General features: G+C 37.2%; 1 protein-coding gene across 3 annotated transcripts in view; it reads right to left on the bottom strand.

Annotated features, from left to right (window-relative positions):
- The window catches only part of cadm2a (cell adhesion molecule 2a), a 248,490-nt gene that overhangs the window by 136,169 nt on the left and 90,925 nt on the right, over positions 1-21,396 (bottom strand). The gene's annotated exons all lie outside the window — the stretch shown is intronic.

Below are 21,396 nucleotides of genomic sequence, written 5' to 3'. Positions count from 1 at the left end.
GTGGTCTCCAGCTACAGGTACCTGGGTGTGCACATAACCGAGGACCTCACCTGGAACACCAACACTTCCCAGCTGGTCAGGAAAGCCCACCAGCGCCTCTACTTCCTTAGGAAGCTGAGGCGAGCCGGACTAGGGAGCGCTGTCCTGAGGAGCTTCTACCACTGCGCGGTGGAGAGCGTCCTCTGCACCTGCATCAGCGTGTGGCACGGCAACTGCACCGCAACTGAGAGGAGGGCTCTGCAGAGGGTGGTAAAGGCTGCACAGAGGACTATGGGGAGCAGCCTTCCCACCACCTCAGACCTCTACACAGCACGATGCAGGGGGAGGGCCCTCGGCATCATGAAGGAGTCCACCCATCCAGCACATGGACTTTTTCAACCCCTCCCCTCAGGCAGGCGGCTGAGATGCATAAGGAGCAAGACCACCAGGTTCAGGAACAGCTTCTTCCCTGAAGTTGTCAGACTGCTGAACTCTTGCCATGCCCTGTAGACTTCTCCCCACCCTACTTCCCCACCTCTGAACATCAGCCCAAACCCTGCTGCCCTGCCCCCACCCCCCATCCCCACCCCAACTGAATCCACCCTCCACCCCCCTACTCCGACAAACAGACCTGCACTGTAAACACTTTACCCCCCCAAGGGGAGTTCCTGTCTACATGTTTATCTGCTGTCCATACAAGTGCAATATCATTAATATTAATATCAGAAGTGCTATACTTTGGACTATCACTACCTCATGCACATACATACTTGCACATGTTATCTAGGCTGCACATGCTAACTGGGCTCTTTAGTGTTTACTGTTATTTTTATTTAAAAATTTTGCTGTTTATATTCTACTGTACTTAGCTTATATTCTATTTATATTTAGCCTATATTTCTATTTTTTTTTCATGTCTTTTTTATTTCACTTATTGCCCTCTTTTTTATGGCTCAAACCGGGACCTCAGTTCTAATTTCGTACCATAAACATGTAAATGTGAGCTGGTATGACAATAAAGTTCCTTGAATCCTTGAATATAAAAACATGAAAAATATTAGACTAGCAAGTGTATCTTCTAATACTTATCTTTTCTTCCATCTGCAGTTCTACCAAGGCCAATTTGTTTTAGTGTTGCACAGCTACCGCTACCAGTATCGGGTATCCGTCTTTCACCGTGTGTGTACGTGTACTCTGTATTGATAAAAGTGCTCTGATACTATGAAACCAATGACAATGTGAAAAAACTAGTGCTGTCAAACCTAAAATGTTAATGCAAAGAGATTCATCTGTGTAATTTATGCGCATTTCTCCTTTAATGTATTAACACATAAACCACTAAAAACTACTAAACCAGGTTAAATGTCTGAGGCCAATGCCCATGTTAGCAAACGTCACATTATAGCACGCTAAGCTGACCACAGACCAGCCCTGCTCTCCAAGCTCAAGATGTCATTCCAAGAACTTAACAACAAACTGGAAGGAGTCCAAACAACTGTTGCTAGCCACAACAACAGACTGTTGTGGCTATAAGAAAATACTAACACTGTTCACCAGCAGCTGGAGGAGGGAGAAACCTTATGTACTCATGAACTAATAACAGAATGCTAAAGGCAAAGCTAACTGACCTGGACGGGAGAAGCAGATGCTGCAAGGTTCGGCTGTTTGAGCTCTCCGAGGGAATTGAATGTCCACAACCTACGAAGTTCTTTTTTGAACTTCTGCAAGAGGCATATTAAAAATCTGAACTTGGCATTATCGTGGTGAAAGAGCCTTATTTTGGGCATGTAGGTGCTTTGTCACAGCAGTAAACAGAATCCACCAAAAACCACTTTATCCCCCTTATTTATGGAGATTCTGTCAATTTTCCAGCCTTACATTTAGAGGATGCTGCAGGATGACTCATATCATATAACACACAATTAACCACTCAGTCGTTGCATCTGGTCCTCACTCCTCACCAGTGAACTGTAATGGGATTTATTAGTACTCATATCGGTTCTCGTCATCAGCAAAAACTAAAATGTAAGTACTTGTACTTGTACTCGGTTTGTGAAAATGTGGTATCAGTGCATTCTTAGTCCTGATCCCTCTTTTTTTTTTGTTTCAATCTACTTAGGTTTAATTTTGCTTCATATGGGGGGTTTTAACCAAAGTTTGTCTTTGTATCAACAGCAGGCAGTACATTTATGGTAAAAAAGGAAATGGAATTTCTAGCTTCCCCATGGGAATATAATAAAGAACACTAAACAAAAGGCTGATTTTCTAGTAATCATAAACAATATTAGTTGATTTCTTCCTTTCTTAAGCTAAAAGTAATTGAGAAGCTTCCCAATTCCAAGGTACATTGAATGCATCATGACTTAATTGTCAAGTTGGGCAAAAATACAGATGTGGGGGTACATGAACAAATAAGTGTAAGATTTTTTACAGAGAGAAAAAAGAAAAAAACATAATAAAAATCAGCAATCTGGACTTTTGCACCACTAGATGGTCAGCAACAAAAAGGTTATGGTGATAGAGGATACTGTAAAAAAAAAACCATTATGAATCTTGCCACAACACTCAGACAGTGTTTTTATTATCAAAACAACACTCGAACGAAAAGCAGACCAAGAAGGAAAATGGATCACAACATGAGGGAGGGCTATTTTGTCACCCCGCAGTTACAGATGACCTTTGCCACCCATGGTACACCACAGAAAACATGTCATGCTCTTTACTGCTGTCTACAGTTTTGTCAGCCATTTGCTGCCTGGTTGGACGGACCATACCGAGTGACATTATATATCTTCATTAGTGCAGCAGGAAAAGTGAGCTACACAGGTCAACACTCAGCAGCACCCGGAGGACTTGAAACAATGAGAAAGTACATGCTCGACAGAAATGTTCAGTGGTTTAAAAGAGACTTTGAGAAGGCCCTATACTTACAACTCATAGAGCTTCCACTAAAGAAACCACTCAAATATTATGTGTCAGCAGAAAACACAATAAAAATTTTACACCAGTAATGGTGCTTTGTGGTTCTGAATCCATCCTATAAATGAATAATACGCTGAACTATCTAAACAGCAGCAGTAAACATCCATTTTATTTTCAATCAAAGAAAACATGCTAAGCTTTTTATAGATTTTCCATAGATTTGTTCAGAACCAGCAATCATGTAGGAACAATTTTGTCCTAAAGGAGGCAGAGAGTGGAGTGTCTCCACTGAGTCAGAGCACTAACAACACAGTTCATCTGCTATACAAATGTGTTCACCACCTGTAAAATGGCTATGATGTTGTTATATCCAAGTAGACAGATTGCAACATAACCTAGTACATTTTGAGGCAGATGGCAAAAGGATTTTTTTTAAAATTTTGGTTGGTGAACTATTTAATTTGAATCAGATGTGCTGCATCAGTAAGACATCTGAAACCTACAGGATAGTCGCCCTCGAGGTCCATGATTGGTAATCCCTGTTTTATACCTTACAGCAAAACTATTACCATTACCTTTTTCCTAATTTTGTTCCCCAACTGCAACATATTGGCACACTTAGCAGCATTTGCTAACCTTGACTGAGCTATTGAGAAAGACTGCTACCAAATGGACTCTCATGCATTTGTAAATGAATTCCATTTCTACAACAGAAGTGGAGTGAGCTGGGGTCACTGGTTTTGAGTGGAATTTCAGGAGAGCTCCAGGAGAGGGATGCTGAGAGAGAACTGATGGGGGCACAAAACCCCTAATGCACTTCCTTTTAAATAAGCTGCACATTAAGCTTTCATAGGATTCCCACTGCTCCTGTTATCTGCTGATCTTGTGAGACAAACTGCACACACTGCATACAATCTATCATCTTTTACACACGCACACAGAGTGTACAAACATGCACATGTATTCCAGTTAAGAAAAAGTCAAGTTTAACAAGGGCATCCAAAAATAGCATTTGTTAAATTTGTTAAAATGTTAAGTGTTATTCTTTTAGGATACAAACAACAACCTCATTCTTGTCCAATAACACCTATTACATTAACACCTAACTGCAATTAATTGGAGCCTACACAATAATCTTGAATAATCATGTGAACTGCTTCATGCAAATATACAGAAGCAGTGGGATGAAAATACACAATTTCCATCACTATTACTACACCATTTTTCAATTTATTAAGTGCGCCTGGTGCCTTTTTAATGGTTTTTATCATTGCCCCCCCTTCTCTTTGCTATGGTCATAAATTAACAATAAGCATCAACAATCCATCTCAAGGTGATTAACTTAATAATAGTATTATTATAATAATATTTAACCAACCACATTATGATACGGATTTACTGATATGATTGGTTTGACATGATTTGTGGAAGAAGAGGATATCACCTGGTTTATTTTTCACTTGGATAATTTTCTGCCATTGTCAGTGGTTTTGCAAGCAAAAATATTATTTAGATGCATGCTTCAGTTCTATTCTAATAAAAGGACTTTTCTTCATCACGTTTTTGTGTATAATTATTAATCATGCTTAAATCTTGTCATCATAGTAGGAAACAAATGGAAAAGAAAATAAAAATTTTAATTCAAATTATTTATATGAAAAATTATTGTAAAGTTCAATGATTCTGACGGATCTATAATCATCGTGAATATAATGGATTAAAACAGCACTTACATATTTCATACCATCTACGGCAGGCTAGATTAAGTTAACCTTGAATGCATTTAGAAATAAGAAAATTCCCTAACCCCCCCGTTAGCCAAAGAAGATTACAAATATTTTGCAGTCTGCTTTAGGAGGCTTTCAAAACCTAATACAATCTGTTGGGACACTAAAATATATATTATAAAAACATATAAGGCCATTATTTGCAGTTCTCATAAATCAATATTTTATTCGCAATAAAACATATGAAATATTGAAAGTGAGACAATTTAATATTTCATGAAAAATATTAGTTTATCTTGAATTTTAACATGGCAACACATCTCACAAAGAGGTGCAGGAAGGCCATGTTTACCACTCTGTAGTATCCCTACCTTTATCAACAGTCTGTAATGTTGCTGTTGTTGAACTGTATACATCTTTTGGCAATGTTCACAGATGATTGTTCACAGACAGTAATTCCTGGAAGTGTTCCTGAGCTCTTGCAGTGATTTCTATGACAGAATATTGCCTGCCTTAAACCTAGTGCTGCCCGAGCCCTGAAGATCACCTTGCACACAGAAATGTCTTTAGATTCTCAGAATATTTTGTTCAGTAGATTATGGAATATAATTCTGAAGCTGCTTCACAGTTTGCAGATTTAGTTCTGTGTAGATAGCTGAACCTTTACCCATCTTTACTTTTGAGAGACTCTACCTCTCCTCTTTTTATACCCAATCATATTACCGTAGTACCACTCACTTTTCCAAATTTTTACAGCCTCTGTCTCAATATTTTCGACAAATATTGCTGCCATAAATTCAAAATTACAATATTTTAAATTAAAAAATATATATAAATAAAATTAATGTCATTAGATACTCTTTTCTGTTTGATTGTGAATAAAATATTGATTTAAAAAAATATCAAATAGCTGCATTCTGTTTTTATTCATGTTTTACACAGCAATTTCTGGTTGTAGTTTCTAGCAGGATTTCATGTACGCTTTGTAGATTTCTATAATAGCTCACTTCATGAATCAGTCAAATGAATCTATGAAACTTTTTGGCAAGCCTCAGACTTAAAAGTCCTTATTTTTTGTAGCTAACAGAGTAGGTCTCTATTCTTTGCCAATTTTAAATACCTCAATTAGAAAATAAAACTATTTTTTCACACCTGAGAATTGAGGTAGTTCTGGATGCTCAAATTTTAAAAGCACTGAGACATTGTATATATTTTTTTTTTTTTTTCTTTACACGAGCTCCATTTGTTAACAGAGACTGAAATAACAGTAGCAGCATTCATTTCTTTTCAGTGGGTGTTTTTCAGGGTCAGAGGTTCAGTCAGTGGATTCTTCAGAATTAATAACTGCTGCACTAGTAGGGCAAAGAAACCCTGGAGAGTTTGAAGCATTGATTTGGAGACCAGTTAAGAGAGCAGAGATATACACACATGCACACACACATGCACACACCCATATGCACATGTACAAACGTACATACATGGTTTTCTTCGACTGTTGCCAGTAATTTTATATAGCAATTGTACAGAATTAAGATTCTGACCTACCTTCCAAAATAATATATTATTAATCATAAAAAAGATGCACATCACTGCTTTGAATGTGTATTTAATTCAACAATCAAAATGCAAATTTTAAAATAGTGGGGTCATTAATTAACTGCTAAATAAATCAGAATGATTCACCACTTTAAAATATATTATGATACAAGCAATCATGCTGCTTTTATTGCCTCAAAAAGGATATCATAAACATCCTGGTTTTTAAGGACAAGATGTGATTACAACATAAAAATATTACCATATTTTTTAAACTATCAATAAAACATTTTGAAAATATTATATCTTGATATCTTGATTATATCTATAAAAACTCAAATAGCTATATCTCCCATCCTTTTTTCATTTGATTAAAAGAAAATAGAACATCGGTTCTCTGCAGTGTATTAAACTTCTTAATAAGCTTTTTTTTGCAGCTTAGATGTCAACAGTAGGCTATTAGCTGGGAGGGATGGAGTGGTGTATAGTAAATGCATGTGCCCATGGGTGTTCACACATGAGGGTTTGTACAGCGAGGTTAGCAAAAGAGTGTGCATTGTCAAAGCTGACAGGGTCCAAGAGAGAGCTAATCCTGTAAGTCCAGACACGGCGACTGTGGCACGAATACACTGCCACTGCTGCAAAGAGATCTGCCACCCCCCCCAAAAAATATCTCACTGCTTCTCAGTGAGCCTGAGAAGCACTTCTGTTTTATTCATGCTCCTTCTGGAGAGGAGAAACACAAGATTAGGTGTGTGCATATGTGTATATATCCGTGAGTTAACGTGCACATAGAGTATATGTATGTCATAGGTCATGTGCATTTTTTGTGGAAAAATAACCACTATGCGTCACTACAGAAATAAGTCCAGCTTTTATAAATGTAATAAATAATCAATGCTCAAAAGCTTTGAAGAAAAAAAAAAAAATCTCTAATGGCTTTATATTTTTGAATTTCAAGCCAACACAGTTAACTGAAATTTAGTTAGACATAAGACCAAAAGTCTGAGGACTGACTAACATTTTCTAAAACATTTTTAGCAGGTTTGTTTCCCCTAACGCTTTTTATTGCCACGCACATCTGTGTGAGTGCTTTTTCCCCGAAACACACAGTCATAAAAAAAAAAAAAAAAGGTCAGAGCCAATCTAAGGCAGAAGCAGGGTGAGTCTTCACCTTTGACGGGCTCTGCCGCAGAGATTCTCCTAGACTGTTGTGTGTCCTTTTGAAACAGGGACCTGTGGGCTACTTCCTGAGAGTGTTAGCTACTAGTTGTCCTATGATGAAATGTTCTGTATCAGAGGTAACAGAAAAAAAGACTAAAAGGCAGGTTAGTCCGGTTTTTGTGGTTTAAGCACAATAAAATTTCCAATACTATGCACCGCAGCGGTTGCAAAGAATGTGGCCAAAGCATAGACAAGAACAGTACTTTTGTTCTCTGAGAATCAACCTTCAGAAGTGAGAATTACTGAAAAAACACTGTCACAAATAAGCATATTGTTTGTCATGACCAACAAAGTTCCCTCACATACTTCAGTATTTTAGCATCAGGCAGCAACAAACTAAAGCAGTGAGAGTCAGACATGAACATAAAATTAAATTTAATAATTTACAGCCAAAGAATAGATATCTTTAACAAAATTTCTGTCAAATCATTATCAGGAAAAGGCAGCACACACATATGCGCTAGACCTGAAGCAATTGCATTTACTTGCTCCTTTTTTCCTGTTTCAGTGCCATAACTACCAGTGAATATGGAATATCAGTAAATGATAACTGTTTTTGTATGATAATGACACTTATAATATTGTGAAAAAAATTGGATGCCCCCAATCTTTGTGGCAGTCTGCTTAATTGAAAAAATTGATTGTATTAGTCCAATCAAAGCAAAATGTGAGTCTATAGCCCTGGCCACACAAGGAACCTTAGAATCCACAACCACATTTACATTAGTTTAAGTAGCACTCGGCCACTTTGAAGTCTTCCAGCATCCATTCAAGTAGCTTGTAGTGCTGAGAGATTGCTGATGGTGCAAAACAAAAATGTCTCTTGCCAGCTTGAAGGAGAAAGGGCATGAAGCCACAGAGAGATTCATGCTAAGTTGTGGAGATGAGTAAATAATCAAAAATGAACAAGGAAAGAAAAGACAGGAAGAAAAGAGTTAGAGGCAGAGTGATGTGGAAGGAGACTGAGAGGCAGAGAGAGAATGAGCAAGCAAGTAGGGAAGGGAGTGAGAGGTCCCTACTGAGCAGTGGCTGTTGAGTGAATTTATTTGAGCTGTGGCCTCTCAAGTGAATCTCCAGAATGAGAGTAAATAGACAGCAGGCACTGTGAGGCGGCCTTGCCTGATAGCAGCTGGAGAATGTAGGAGAGGAGAATGGAAACAATGCAAGGGATCTAACAGGTTCAGAGGCAACGGATACATATCACACACACACACACACACAAACAAAACAACACTGTGGCAACACATGGGAAAAACATACGCTATATTGTTATGGTTAAAACAGTACAAAAACATTAAGGGAATGCCAATGCAATGAATCATTAGATAGCACATTTAGAATATGAGCATATAAGACACTATAATGAATAATGTGAAGCTCTAAATATTCTGTCTCTATTGTTGCCTAACAATGATAGATTGAAATGATCTTTAGTAAGTGGTGCTACATGTATTGCATATTTTAAACAATGCAAACCAGATAAATTCACAGAAAAAAAAAAAAAAAAAAGCAGGTTCAGTAAAAGCATTTACAGGATAGGTCAATGAGTTTATCACTATGGCCTTTAGAATGCTGTGTTTTGATTTAACTTTGTGGATTATTCTGAAACCAATAAAAAAAAAAGTGAAGTAAGATTGCCTTAACTGTAAATCTGGTCTTGCTAAGAGCCGTAAGGGGAAGCAGCTTTATTATGGACCAGGATTCCAGCACAATGGCTATAAGGTCTTAATCCTGGAAGACTGGTGGTCCTTATCAAGTTAATGGACTGGTGAGCATGGTAATTATCTACAGAATGAACCAGAGAGCTGAAGGGTTATCAGAAACTGGGCAAAATGAATAAAACACAATTAAAACAACCTGCCTCAAATAAATAGAGTGAACTGTTATGGTCTAAGAAATCAGAAAGCCTTTCTCAAGAGCCCAACTACCAAAGATGGAGGGCCTGACTGAAAGCAGAACAGCTGCAGTTTCTGCTGACAGCACTAGTTTAACCTCACCAGTTCAGCTCTGTGATAGCATTTAAACGCAGCCCCACAGACCTCACTGTGCTTTCACAAAATAGTCTTAACTCAAAGGTCTGCAACAAGCTGCCCTTTTCAATCTGTTGCTGAACATTGAGATATTGTCAAGTGGTACACCCGTTTTCTAGTCTCCACATGTCAAACAGTCTCCAGCTCATTATCAGTGCCTTAATTTTATATATGCAAATAAATAATAATTTAAATGAATTCAAATTAATATATATTTTTAAACAAAAAGAAATTATTTTATTTAAACTACTGATTCTGGCATCATGGGCAAGTCACCTCTTTTATATTGTGACCTTTACAACAACTACAGAAACTGAGCAAAAAAAAAAAAAAAAAAAAAAAGCCATTAGAACCAAAAAGAGCTACCAAAGAGTCCCTGCAACCACTTTAAAACCAAGTGGCTTCAGTACACGGTAAGCAATATTTTTTACACATCCTGCTGAACTCCCAAGGCAATGCAATGAAAGTAAATGGAAACACAGGAACTGGTTAAAAATAAATGATATTCCAGTGTGCTTGGAGAAATGGTTGGTAAATAGTTAAAAATTAAACGCAATATACAGTTAATGGGATTAAATGTGCACATTCATTGCCTGTGTTGAACATAATTCCCACACATGATTCACAGATGAGGTGTTAATCAACATATCTTTATCAAAAAGGTTTTCTAATCACTGAAAATTATATTAGACCGATTTGCATTGCAACTTGCCCCTGTGGAATGTTAGATACTCGCTGGTATCATTCAGAAGGCAATAAAGTTAGAAAACTGAGTAACAAAAAACTAATTGTTAAAAGGGAGACAAAGGCAAAAAAGGTTCAGTCTTTCTGGAAGCCTGCCATTTATCCAGTTTTCTCTAAGTGCAGTCAAAAATATAAATGTCACACATTATAGTTTCAAAGCTTTTAAAGCATTGATATGTCCACCCGAGGTGCCTTGCTGCCTTTGTCATCCCTTTGTACAGAAATGCATATTGCACAAGGTGACTGTCCACACCTTGCTGAACAAGTGACTGATGCCGACAAGTGATGGTACCTTCCTCCTTCTGAGTGTTTATATCTGCAGGTGAGTGACTGTGTTGAAGAAGACTGCTTGTGAGTAGTCCTGGCCCTAATCTCACTTTTGCTCTCTGTCTCTGTGTGTGACTACTTTTATCTGTCTACCTGTCTACCAGCAGTCCTGCAGTCCCTCCAAAGGAAAAAAAAAAATCCCTGAAGCTGAGATCGTGGAGACAAATGTGATAAGACCATAAAACCTCATTCTTTTAGATATACTGTGTATACATTTTGACACTTATTGGTATGTCAATGGTAAGTTTAGCTGATCTGCTTCTATGTGTGTGTGTGTGAGTGTAAATGCACTGGGTAAATACACAGGGTTTATGTAAACGTTACTGGTCTAGCAACACAGCATCACAGAGGACCTTGTGAGACACGCAGCATGTAAAAGGTGGTATATCAAACACAAGGAAAGCAAGACATAATGAGTGAATGAGTGTGTATGTGTAGGTATTTCCTTCCTTTAAGACTGCATGTACCCCGGCTAGTTGGACGGCGTGTTGTGCAGCCATCTCATCCATCTTCGTCAGAGTCATTGTCTCAGACAGCTGTTTCACAGCCCAACACTCACACAAGACTCTGCTCACGCACCTGATCAGCCAGCACACTCAGATGTACAAACACACACACACACACACACACGCACACATGCACACATAGGCACAGAGCAGATATTTATTCTACTGTTCCAATTCAACAGAGCTGCTGAACCAACAGTCCTCCTGACCTTGTAGTAGCTCTTCCAATGTGTGATCATCCTCGTGCTGCTGCATGTTGATTCAAAGCTCATCTATAAAAATGCTTTCATCAGGTAACTGCAGTTTATTTTAAATTTTATATACTTATTATCATGGTCCAGCAAGTGAGGCTGTCAGTAAGAAAATACTGAAGATCCTGTTTTCTTAACTGTGTTGCCAGGGATCCAAAATTAAAGTAATCTCACACTCCCACACAGCCATAGTGCTGGTCCTAAAACACATAAAGTAATAAAGCCTATCAACACAAACCGTGAGCCTTTGTTTCCTCCTGTTTTTGCTTTATTACCGTGCTGATGTTATCTTTATTGTTAGGTCAGGAAATATGAGCGAATTACTGTAGAAAAAGTTAATTTGGAAAGAACAGAAGGAGGTAAATGTTTGCATGTCTGCCTGAATTTTCAGAGAGAAAAAGGGTGAGAGTAAAAAAAGTGGGCATGCTATGTAACTGTTGTTAGATAAAGATTAGTCTAGTGAATAAAAAGATTGAAGAAGAATAAAGAGAGTGAGTGGATTATGGCCCAGCAGCCAGACAGGCGAACTGAGATTAGCCTAAACTTAAAGGTCAAACAGCTTTACAGGAATAGGGGACAATTCCTTAGAGAAAAAACCAACTGAGCACTGAGAATCTTAGTTTTTCCCCTCACTGTAAGTAACATGTAAGAATCATTCATTCATCCATTTAATTTTCTATGTCGCTTATTCCAATTCAGGGTCACAGGGAAGGAGCCTATCCTAGCAATAAGCAGGAGAAATGCAGGGTGCACCCTGGATAGGTCACCAGTCCATAGCAGGGCCAACACAGAGAGAACAACCACGCACTCCGAGGCTTAATTTAGAATGAACAATTAACCTAACATGCTTGTTGTTGGGAAGAAGCACCAGGAGAGAACCCATACTACTACACACAGAAAGGCCACTGTTTAAACCCCTCACTGGTCAAACCCCTCTTCAGCCATGGTTTGAACCAGTGACCTTCTTGGTGGCTGTGGTGCTAACCACCACACCACCATGCTGCCCTGTGACAATCACTATGGGGGAAATGTTACTAGCTACACATTACTGCTTGAGAAAAAAAATGAATGAATGAATGCAATGAATGAATGAATAGAATATGAGAGTGGATGAGCTGTTTGACATGTGATTCTGAAAATGATTAATCTTGTTAAGCTGAAGCTGTGCTGACAGCTCACATTTATTTCCTTCTCTGTTGTCACTACTTAAATTAGGGACATAGAAATGTTTATTGTCCTAACACCACTGGCTATCTTTAAGCAGATTACACAATGCAGTTATTGCAGAGAAACCCACACAGTCAAATGCATCTCTCTTACAAAAATTGACAGGTTTACTTTCCCTTTGCACAGACAGAAGATTTCTCTTGCTCAAACATGTAATGACTGCTCTACCAGATAGACTGCTCAAGTTGGTAACACTGAGTCTGTCAGTTGTTTAATGCTGATCATTTATTTCTTTAAAAGTATTTCTCTAAGAAGGCATTTCTGTTTGCTAATTATATTAAACTGTAGCTTAAACTATTCTTGACAGCTGCTGACAAATTTCTTCACATGCCTGACAGCTTGGATTCCCTTTTTTTTTTTTTTTTTGGTTTGCTATCAATAAATTACATGTTTGACTCATGCTGTTTCTTTATGATAAATAAGGATAGATTTTAAAGGCAGGGAGAAATCTGCATAGAAAGCTATACAAAATATTTGACTATTGTTTTCTCAGATGCTGCTAATTTGTAGGGATACACATTATAATATTCTTGAAAGACTTGAAACGTGGTGTGTTTTAAATCCTACATAGGGACGAAACGACATTTTCTTGATGCAACAAAAAATGTACAGGGAGTTGCAAAAAAAAAAAAAAAAAAAAAAAAGGGATGGAGGGGGCAGAGAGTGGAAGATAGAAAGACAGAGTGAGAAAGCGAGAATTATGCCGTATGAAAGATGAGAAGAACACATTTTCTGCCCTGAGGACAGATGGAAGAGAGGATAGAGGAGAATATAACTGAAAATCGGTTGAAGTGCAGCACTTTGAGGAGTGCTGAGCATAGATAATTATGCATTATATATGCTAAAGGAAAGAGTATTGAGTATGTACTTAGACGACTATTGAAGAGTATGAGAAAAGGACATCAAAAGCTTACATACTGGACATGGAGAGAGCCATTTATGTAAAGAGTCCTTTTCCCACCATCCCATAAAATTAATTTGTAGCCTATATTGTGCTCTGTAACACATTGTAATTAGTAAATGATTCATATAGCTATGACAAAATATGCCTCTGACAAATAGTTCTCATGCATCTACACATATGCATGTACATGATCACACACACACCCACACCCACACATATGCACACAAGCTTATACACAAGACACCCACAGTGGGAAGCCCCTTGGTGGATCTAATTGAAGAGATTAGATGTTATCCTGTTATATCCCAACCAATTTCAGCCCATAGCCAAAAGTAATGCCTGAGAATTCAGAGGTTACAGCAACCTCCACACACATCATAGCTGTTCCCTTGGAAACAACAGCAAGGCAGTCCATAACAACCAGCTTAATAAGCTCTTTATCTCTCTCTACCCTTTTAGCTCTCTCTCTCTCTTTATTTCTTTAAACCTTTTTGGATCAGTGTCTTATGCCCAATGGTTTTTCACTTACTGATTTCATGTTGCTATTTCCTTTTCCACTTACCATTAGAAAACAAACTTCCTGTCTAAATCACTTCAATATGCAGTGAACAAAAAGGGCAGAGCTTTATACCTGGAAGGTCTCAAGAGGATGAGAGAGAAGAGCAAATGTTTAGGTTTGGTATTACGGTTTAGTGACCTACCTATGGAATCGTGGATACAATCACTTTTTATGCTAAGTGCAAAGGAAAGGTAGAGACAGATTTGTAGACAAAAAAAAACCCATAAATGCACAAAAATTTAGGCTACATAAGAAAGAGGACTATTTGCTTATTTCTCTCAACAAGTCATGTGTAGCATGCTTTGAAGCTCTAAGAAGAACCACTAAGTCAGAAAAGTGTCCACTAGTTATAGGCTCAATATTAAGTCATAAAGATTTTGCAGTTGTAAATCAATGTTTGCACATAATTTCAGAGTTTGCATCTGTAAATCAAGCTTGTCATCCTGTGAAAACAATATGCCTGAAAAATCATGCCCTTGTCCATGCTGAAACTCTACTCCCCTCTAAAAGTCTGCAGCGGTGCAGAAGGACGGGAAGCCATCTGCTCTCTGATTGGATAGTTTGATTTGTCACCATCCAATCAGATAGAAGCCTAAACATATGGACAAAATTCGCAACCGCAGTTTCAGAGTCTCGCATGCAGTTTTGTGCTGTGCATCTGTGAACAGGGTTTTCACAAAAGAACTTTTTTTTTGCACTACTACAAATCTTTTTTTAAAACCATGCAAACCCTTTTCTGCACATTTGCAAACTTTAATTTTTCAGGCAAATTGTTTTCACAGGGTGACAAGCTTGATTTACTGATGCAAACTGTGAAAATTATTTGCAAACATTCATTTACAACTGCAAAATCTTTATGACTTAATATTGAGCCCATACTAATTATCATTACTTTGTGTTTGCAAGTACTGACTCTACTAAGGCAAGCATGGTGCATAGTTGTGTGTGTGCATGTCTGTATTTGTTTTTATGTGCTAAGTATAAAAAAGAGAAAACATGGCAGTGTAAATATTCATCCATGACCTCTATGCAAAGAATTAAATAGATAAGGAAGCAAAGCTGGACTGAAATAAGAGTGTGTAGAGTGATGCAACACATAGTATAATAACAGTTTCAGAAGTAACAGCTTAATATTGCACCAGTGTAAGCATTTGACCACTAAACAAGTGATGAAGTGTTTTATACTGAACAGGTTAAATTAGATCTTTTCACATAATAGAAAAAAACAAAGAAAAAGAATCAAGTGAGCAAGAACAGAAAGGATAATGTTAGTTTGAGGTATTAACATTTAATATATCAATGGAGCAAACAGCATGGAGCACAAGGAGGATCTCTAACATTGAATAGGTTGTCTAAATATTATGGCAGATTAGTGCCACATTGCGCTGTCCTAAACTTGCTAAAGAGTAAGTAATTTTATTCAACTGATGTTTTAAAAGTTTTTGATTTTAAAGTATTCATGGAGACAAAAAACAAGTCCCTCATTTTCCAATCCTCAATAGGCTAAGCCACCACTCCCTAATACAAGATTTACTAACAAGAATTCAACTTAGTTTGCTGCATCAGTTTGAAATAAAACTAAATAGACGGTCTTTACTTTAAAAGGATAAGACATTTCATCATTCAGCCAAATGAGTTCTTTTTAGTCTAACGTCAGGCAAAACTCATTATTCGTCCTATAGAGATGTTTGTTTTACAGTAGCCCATATAAATGACAAATCAAACTGCTTTAAAAAGATACTGCTCTTTCTCCTCCAGGCAAGCAGCTGCTGCACAGTAATTTCAGCCCAACATTACAGCTGCCAGTGTGATGAAATTAGATATAGTTTTTGCCAGCGGAGCCTCAGAAGAAATTTGGGTTGAACAAAAGTCTTGTTGACAGCGAAACAGCCCGCTCATTTCAAATGAATCCAACTTTTTCTTTGTAGCTGTGAGGAGATGACTTGAAGTTTGAAAACAGATGATACAGTAAGCAAACTGTAAAGTATAATACACAACTAAATTACAGACATAGATGTATACTCAGCTGGCTAGTTTCTCGACGGGCAAACAGAGAAGCACTGTAAAACAACACAGAATAAATATGTTTAAAACAAGATAAAACAATAACTGTACTGTAGCATAAATCCTGTGTTACAATAAATTTTCAAGTTGTATTCAAGAGTTCAGCAAAGTATATACAAGTTTGGCTTAGCTATTGGACTGACCTGTAATGAGGGCAAAAAGGCATAAAAATCCATCACCATCATGGCAAATTCTATGATTACTATTGATGCTGCTCGTCAGGGATCTCATTGCCTCGCAGAGAATGATTGGTTCTGTCTGGCAGGGAGTTCCATGTATGTGGCTGCAGCCTCCTGTTAAATTGTGTGTGTGTGTGTCTTTGAGTGTGTGTGTGGGAGGTGATGGAAGTGGGAAGTGTTGGTGAGGTTGTCTTGTGATTAATACTCCTATTTGCTCCTGCCTCTCCCTCCTCAGCCTCCGTCTTGGCCCAAGGTTAGTTGGAAATGGCTGTGTGTTTCCATAAGAATACTGGAACCATCGTAAACCATCGCACAAAAATGAAAAACCATGAGCCAGAGGCTGCATTTTTAAGCAGACACATGGAAGATTTAAAGTGCCATTCTGGGTTAAATGAAGGTAGTTTAATTTGAGGGGGGGGGCATAAAAATTGCCAATTTCTATAAGAATTTAAATAACTAAGTATTTTTTTGTAAAACACCACCTAATTAATCACATTACTGTGTATTTTAAACATTTCTAATTAGGAGAATGGCATTAAAGAAAGTCATATTTGATCAACTTTTTTTTTTTCTTAACTGTCCTTTTTCTTCTTGGTTTGAACTTGGGGAATAATTACTTATACTACTTATAACTTATAAATACTTATAACTTACTGGACTTATCCTATTGTCTACAAATAACTCAAGGTTTGTCTTAAAAGCAGTAGTCAGTTCCAAAATAATGAGCAGTAGGAGAAATCATTGTAAAACTAGCGGTGCTCTGAGAGCGCAGACTTCCACCAAGCCATACGGTCATTCACCTGAGAAAAACCCAGCCAATCCAGTACCCCCTATATTTTTAATCTTTCAGATCACCAAATCCAAAAATTTCAAGATAATCGGGGTCAAAGAATGTCATCTTACCATGATGTCATCTTGTAAATTATTATTTTTTTTTTTTCTTCCAATGATTCTTTGTATATGATGAGACAGAAGCTGTAATGGCAAAATCACCCCTTTCTCCCAATAGTAAGGAATCCTTAAAAAACATTTCCTGAAAATCATTTTCACACTGCGTTAGACCACTTCTGTTGCTTTGTTCTTCATTATTATTGCAAAAGCCCAAACCATCTCACAGAAAGTCTTAAGTACCATGCAATCCATTCTGTCTTGGCCTCAATATAAGACAGTAATAGCTCTGTTGTCTCGTTGCAGTGAGTGTTTTTTACTAAGGTAGTGCAGAAACTTTTTCCTTATTTAATTAAATAGAGATTTTCACTCAAGTTTACCAGTAATTTATCTACAAAATACCTCATGCTATTCCTTCATTAACGTATAATTGGCTCATATACAAGCTCATATTTTCATTTTGTGAGACTACTAAAATAGCTTTATATGCTTTGATGTAAAAAAACACCACAATTATTGTATAGTACAAAAACAGTACATTGCTGCACTACCTTTTGCTAATTGCTGTCTCTAATGTCATTTTAGCTGCCTTTCAGCTGGTAATTCTTTGAGGTGAAATGCTCATGTGTGATATGGAGCAGCAGTGACCTCTTGGAGCGTTGGCTCTCTGTGTGAACATGGGGCTTTGTGACTTTGCAGACTTTTTACATGAAGAATAATACACTTAAAGCAAACTTAAGTAAAGAGGAAAATCTCACATGCATAATCCAATATTTGGAAAGCCTTTTATCCACTGCATCTTGTTTTTGAAGAATAGCATAAATCTCACCTTCAGTGAATCCAAACACTTTAAAATTTAACTTGTGATACATAACATTTCTCAATTTCAGCAGTGGTGTTAAAAAATGGCCTGTCACTAAAGGACTCTAATGCTCATGTTCTAATAATGCAGAAGATGATTCTAGTATTTTGGAAGGTTTAGGTATTGACACACAGGCCCTATCCACATGGGGATGAGTTTAGGTGATTCTTTTACAGTTGTTAATTTTTGGGATGTTTTGTTCACACAGAACCGGTGTTTTGGGAGTCCGGATTCATTTCGCTCTGCTAACGCCATCTTTTTCTGTTCTGTGTACAATGTAGACACATCTTTTTTGATGACCTGATGACGCAATTGCCCCAGATCACTTTCACAACACTGGCTGTAAATGTTCACGTGTCCTTCTTTCCAGCTTCTGTGGAGAGAAGTCCACCCACTTTAATTCTGGTTAAACTGGTGTGGACGTGAGCTTGTTTGCCAGAAGGCTTCAAGGCTCTGAGACTTGAGAACAGAGACGGAGCCGGAGCCAGAACCAGAATCAGAACCAGAACCAGAACCAGAACCATGTCTGTGTGAAAGCACATCAGCACAGGCGTCCCTCCTTTTCTTCTTCTTCATCTCTCCTCAGTTTTTGCCGTATTTCTGTAGGAGCATTGCGGCGCCCCTTACAGATCTGGCATTGAAACTACAGTGTTTTCACTGGAATTGTGTGGACACACACCTTTCTAGAAAGCTTTTCTCTGTGACAATGTTTCTCAGTCCTGGTCCTCAGGGACCACTGCACTGCATGTTTTAGTTTGTTCCAACTCCAGTACAACTGATTCAGATTAATTGAACTTCTTGTCAAGTTCTTTGCAAGCCTGCTAACAAGCCATTCATTTGAGTCAGGTGTGTTAAAGAGGACACCTCTAAAACATATAGGGTGGTGGTCCCAAGGACCAGGATTGAGAAACACTGCTGTATGAAATAGTTTAAAAAAATGTTTAGTCTCTGTGTGGATGTGGACTCCGTGCTAACATGCCACCAATAGATATCTATCTTACCAATCAGGAATGCATATTTTTGGTCTCACTTAAGTGTTTGAGCTAAAAATTAATAGGTTTAGCTCCTGATGTTCCCAACTAGATGTTACAGACAACAGAAGCATCTAAGCACACAACCATTGCAACACTTTACAATGTTACAGTCAACATAATGCCGGGTGCCAAATCATCAATGGCTTAGCTGCATTTTTAAAAATAAATAAATTTGCTGCATGACATACCAAATGTTTCTATGAAAAAAAAAAAGAAAAAAAGAAATATATATATATATATATATATATATATATATATATACATATATATATATATATTACCTGGAGTTTAAAAAGGACCAAAACAAAACTAAAAATACTGTTCATGTTAACGTGACATAAATTGTTCAATTTCAAGCACATATACCTCATACCTCAGCAATAATAAAAAAGAGTTCTTTAATGCTTTCCACTATCATTTTATAAACTGTACTGTAAGTGCTGTATGTGACTCAAATAAGAGCTGATTATACAAAGAATGTTGCAGAAACTACACAACACCATGGGCAACACTGCACACGTTTCTACAAAACACAGTCATGAAACGACATAAAAGTCTTCATCAGCTCCACGCAACAACAAATAAAACAGGTCACTGGTGTCCACTACTATTATTCTACATAATGGCTCTTATAAATACCAATGACCAATGAATGAATAGAAGTTCATTTATACTGGAAAATGTATGTCCTATTTTGGGTTTACTGAAGTATTATTCTACTAGCGATTTTATCTGGCTCTCATAATCTACATTTAACATGTAGATCCATGGGCTGTTCTTTATTCAAAGTAAATTTCCATCCATATTTTATATATCTGCTTAATCCTATTCAGGATTACAGGCAGGCTGAAGCCTGTACCAGGTGCCACAGCTCAAGAAGTACAATAGATCCCTGACAGTTTACCAGTCCATCACAAACAAACAACCATGCAAGCTCAAACTCACTCCTATTAGAATATAATTATATTTGCCAATTAAATGTTTTTAAACTGTGGAGAGCAACAGGAATACCCAACTCTTCACCACTATCTCATCATAAAGGAGATTAACTCAAAACGTGTTTGTGGGTATTGTAATCTGAGAATATCCTTTTATTTTGGGTTTTTTTTTTTTTACTTAAAAAAATAGTTTCATGAATAAAGACCCTGTCAGCTTAAAATAGACAATATATAATTCCTGTTTCTGTTTCACAATTAAACAGTTGACATGTTAGTAAGGATCTAAACTATGTTTTTAATAAAAAATAAATAATAAAAAAAATATTATATATTTATAATATAATAAAATGTGTTAATAATAGAAATTTAAATAGAAAAAAATATTATAAAACATATAATGTACTCAGACGGATGTCCCCCCTGTTCATATCAAGAGCTCCAGAGATCGTAGACATATGCTTGAAAATTATAGTAATACTCAAATGACTGACCTAAAATATCATATTGTATTTGCTTAAAAGGAGATTTAATTAAACTACAGCATCCAACAAAATGTTTCTGCTTCCTTTAATTACTCTCCAATTGACTTGCCCATCATCATCTGTCATCTGTCACACAGGGTTGCATTTTTTTCTGCCACATTATCATGTAAATTAACAGCTCCTCAATCAATTAGCACTGATCATTCTCAGTTAGTGCTTCAGATAATCAGAGATAATAAAAACTGTTTTCAAAAGCACAATGCATAACTGCAATCTTGGACAGAAGGGACAATGAAATGTTCTCTCTTTGCTAAATTCGACTTTCCAAAACATGATCAAGCATTTATGTTTAATTTCCATCCACACAGTATTAAAATGACTGTTAACTTGTCTTAATTATCCTCTCCCTGCACAAACATTCATATTCAACACAAATATCCTGGCAAACTCTGTGCAGTGCCAACATCTGAGCAGAGTAATTTAAAGAAAAATACATTTTCCCTGAGGTTTTAACTATGTTTATCTCGCTTTCTCCTTTTCCCTTTCTAACCTCTACCCCCAACTTCCCTATCTCAATATTTCTGCCTGATGACAGCTTGATTATGCAGAAACTATGAGAAAGACAAGAGGTTGGGAATAAATTGTTATTAATAACTGTGATTTGGCTGGCAGCGTCTTGCCCAGCCATTTTCACATTTTGTTTATATTTGGGACATCATTCAAATGAACACTTGGTGACTTGAAGAGAAAGGGGAATTCAAGGGTACAAATGCAGTTATGCATAATACTTTTTTTATAGAAATGTCCATCTGCACAGTAATTTAAATGTACCACTAAACTTGGAATAGGATTTACTGCCTTGTTACACATTCAGACAGACAAGCAGGCAAGAGAAGGAAGCCTGACTCTTGATTCCAATAAAATTAACAATTACTTGTTTAGGGAATGCCCTTGAACTAGGCCACAGTTTTCTGAGCCAGATGAGTGATCTGGCTGGTGGAAGAAAGTAAGGA

Source organism: Melanotaenia boesemani, chromosome 15, assembly GCF_017639745.1.
Source record: "Melanotaenia boesemani isolate fMelBoe1 chromosome 15, fMelBoe1.pri, whole genome shotgun sequence".
NCBI lineage: Eukaryota > Metazoa > Chordata > Actinopteri > Atheriniformes > Melanotaeniidae > Melanotaenia > Melanotaenia boesemani.
This window is presented reverse-complemented; position numbering and strand designations above follow the sequence as displayed.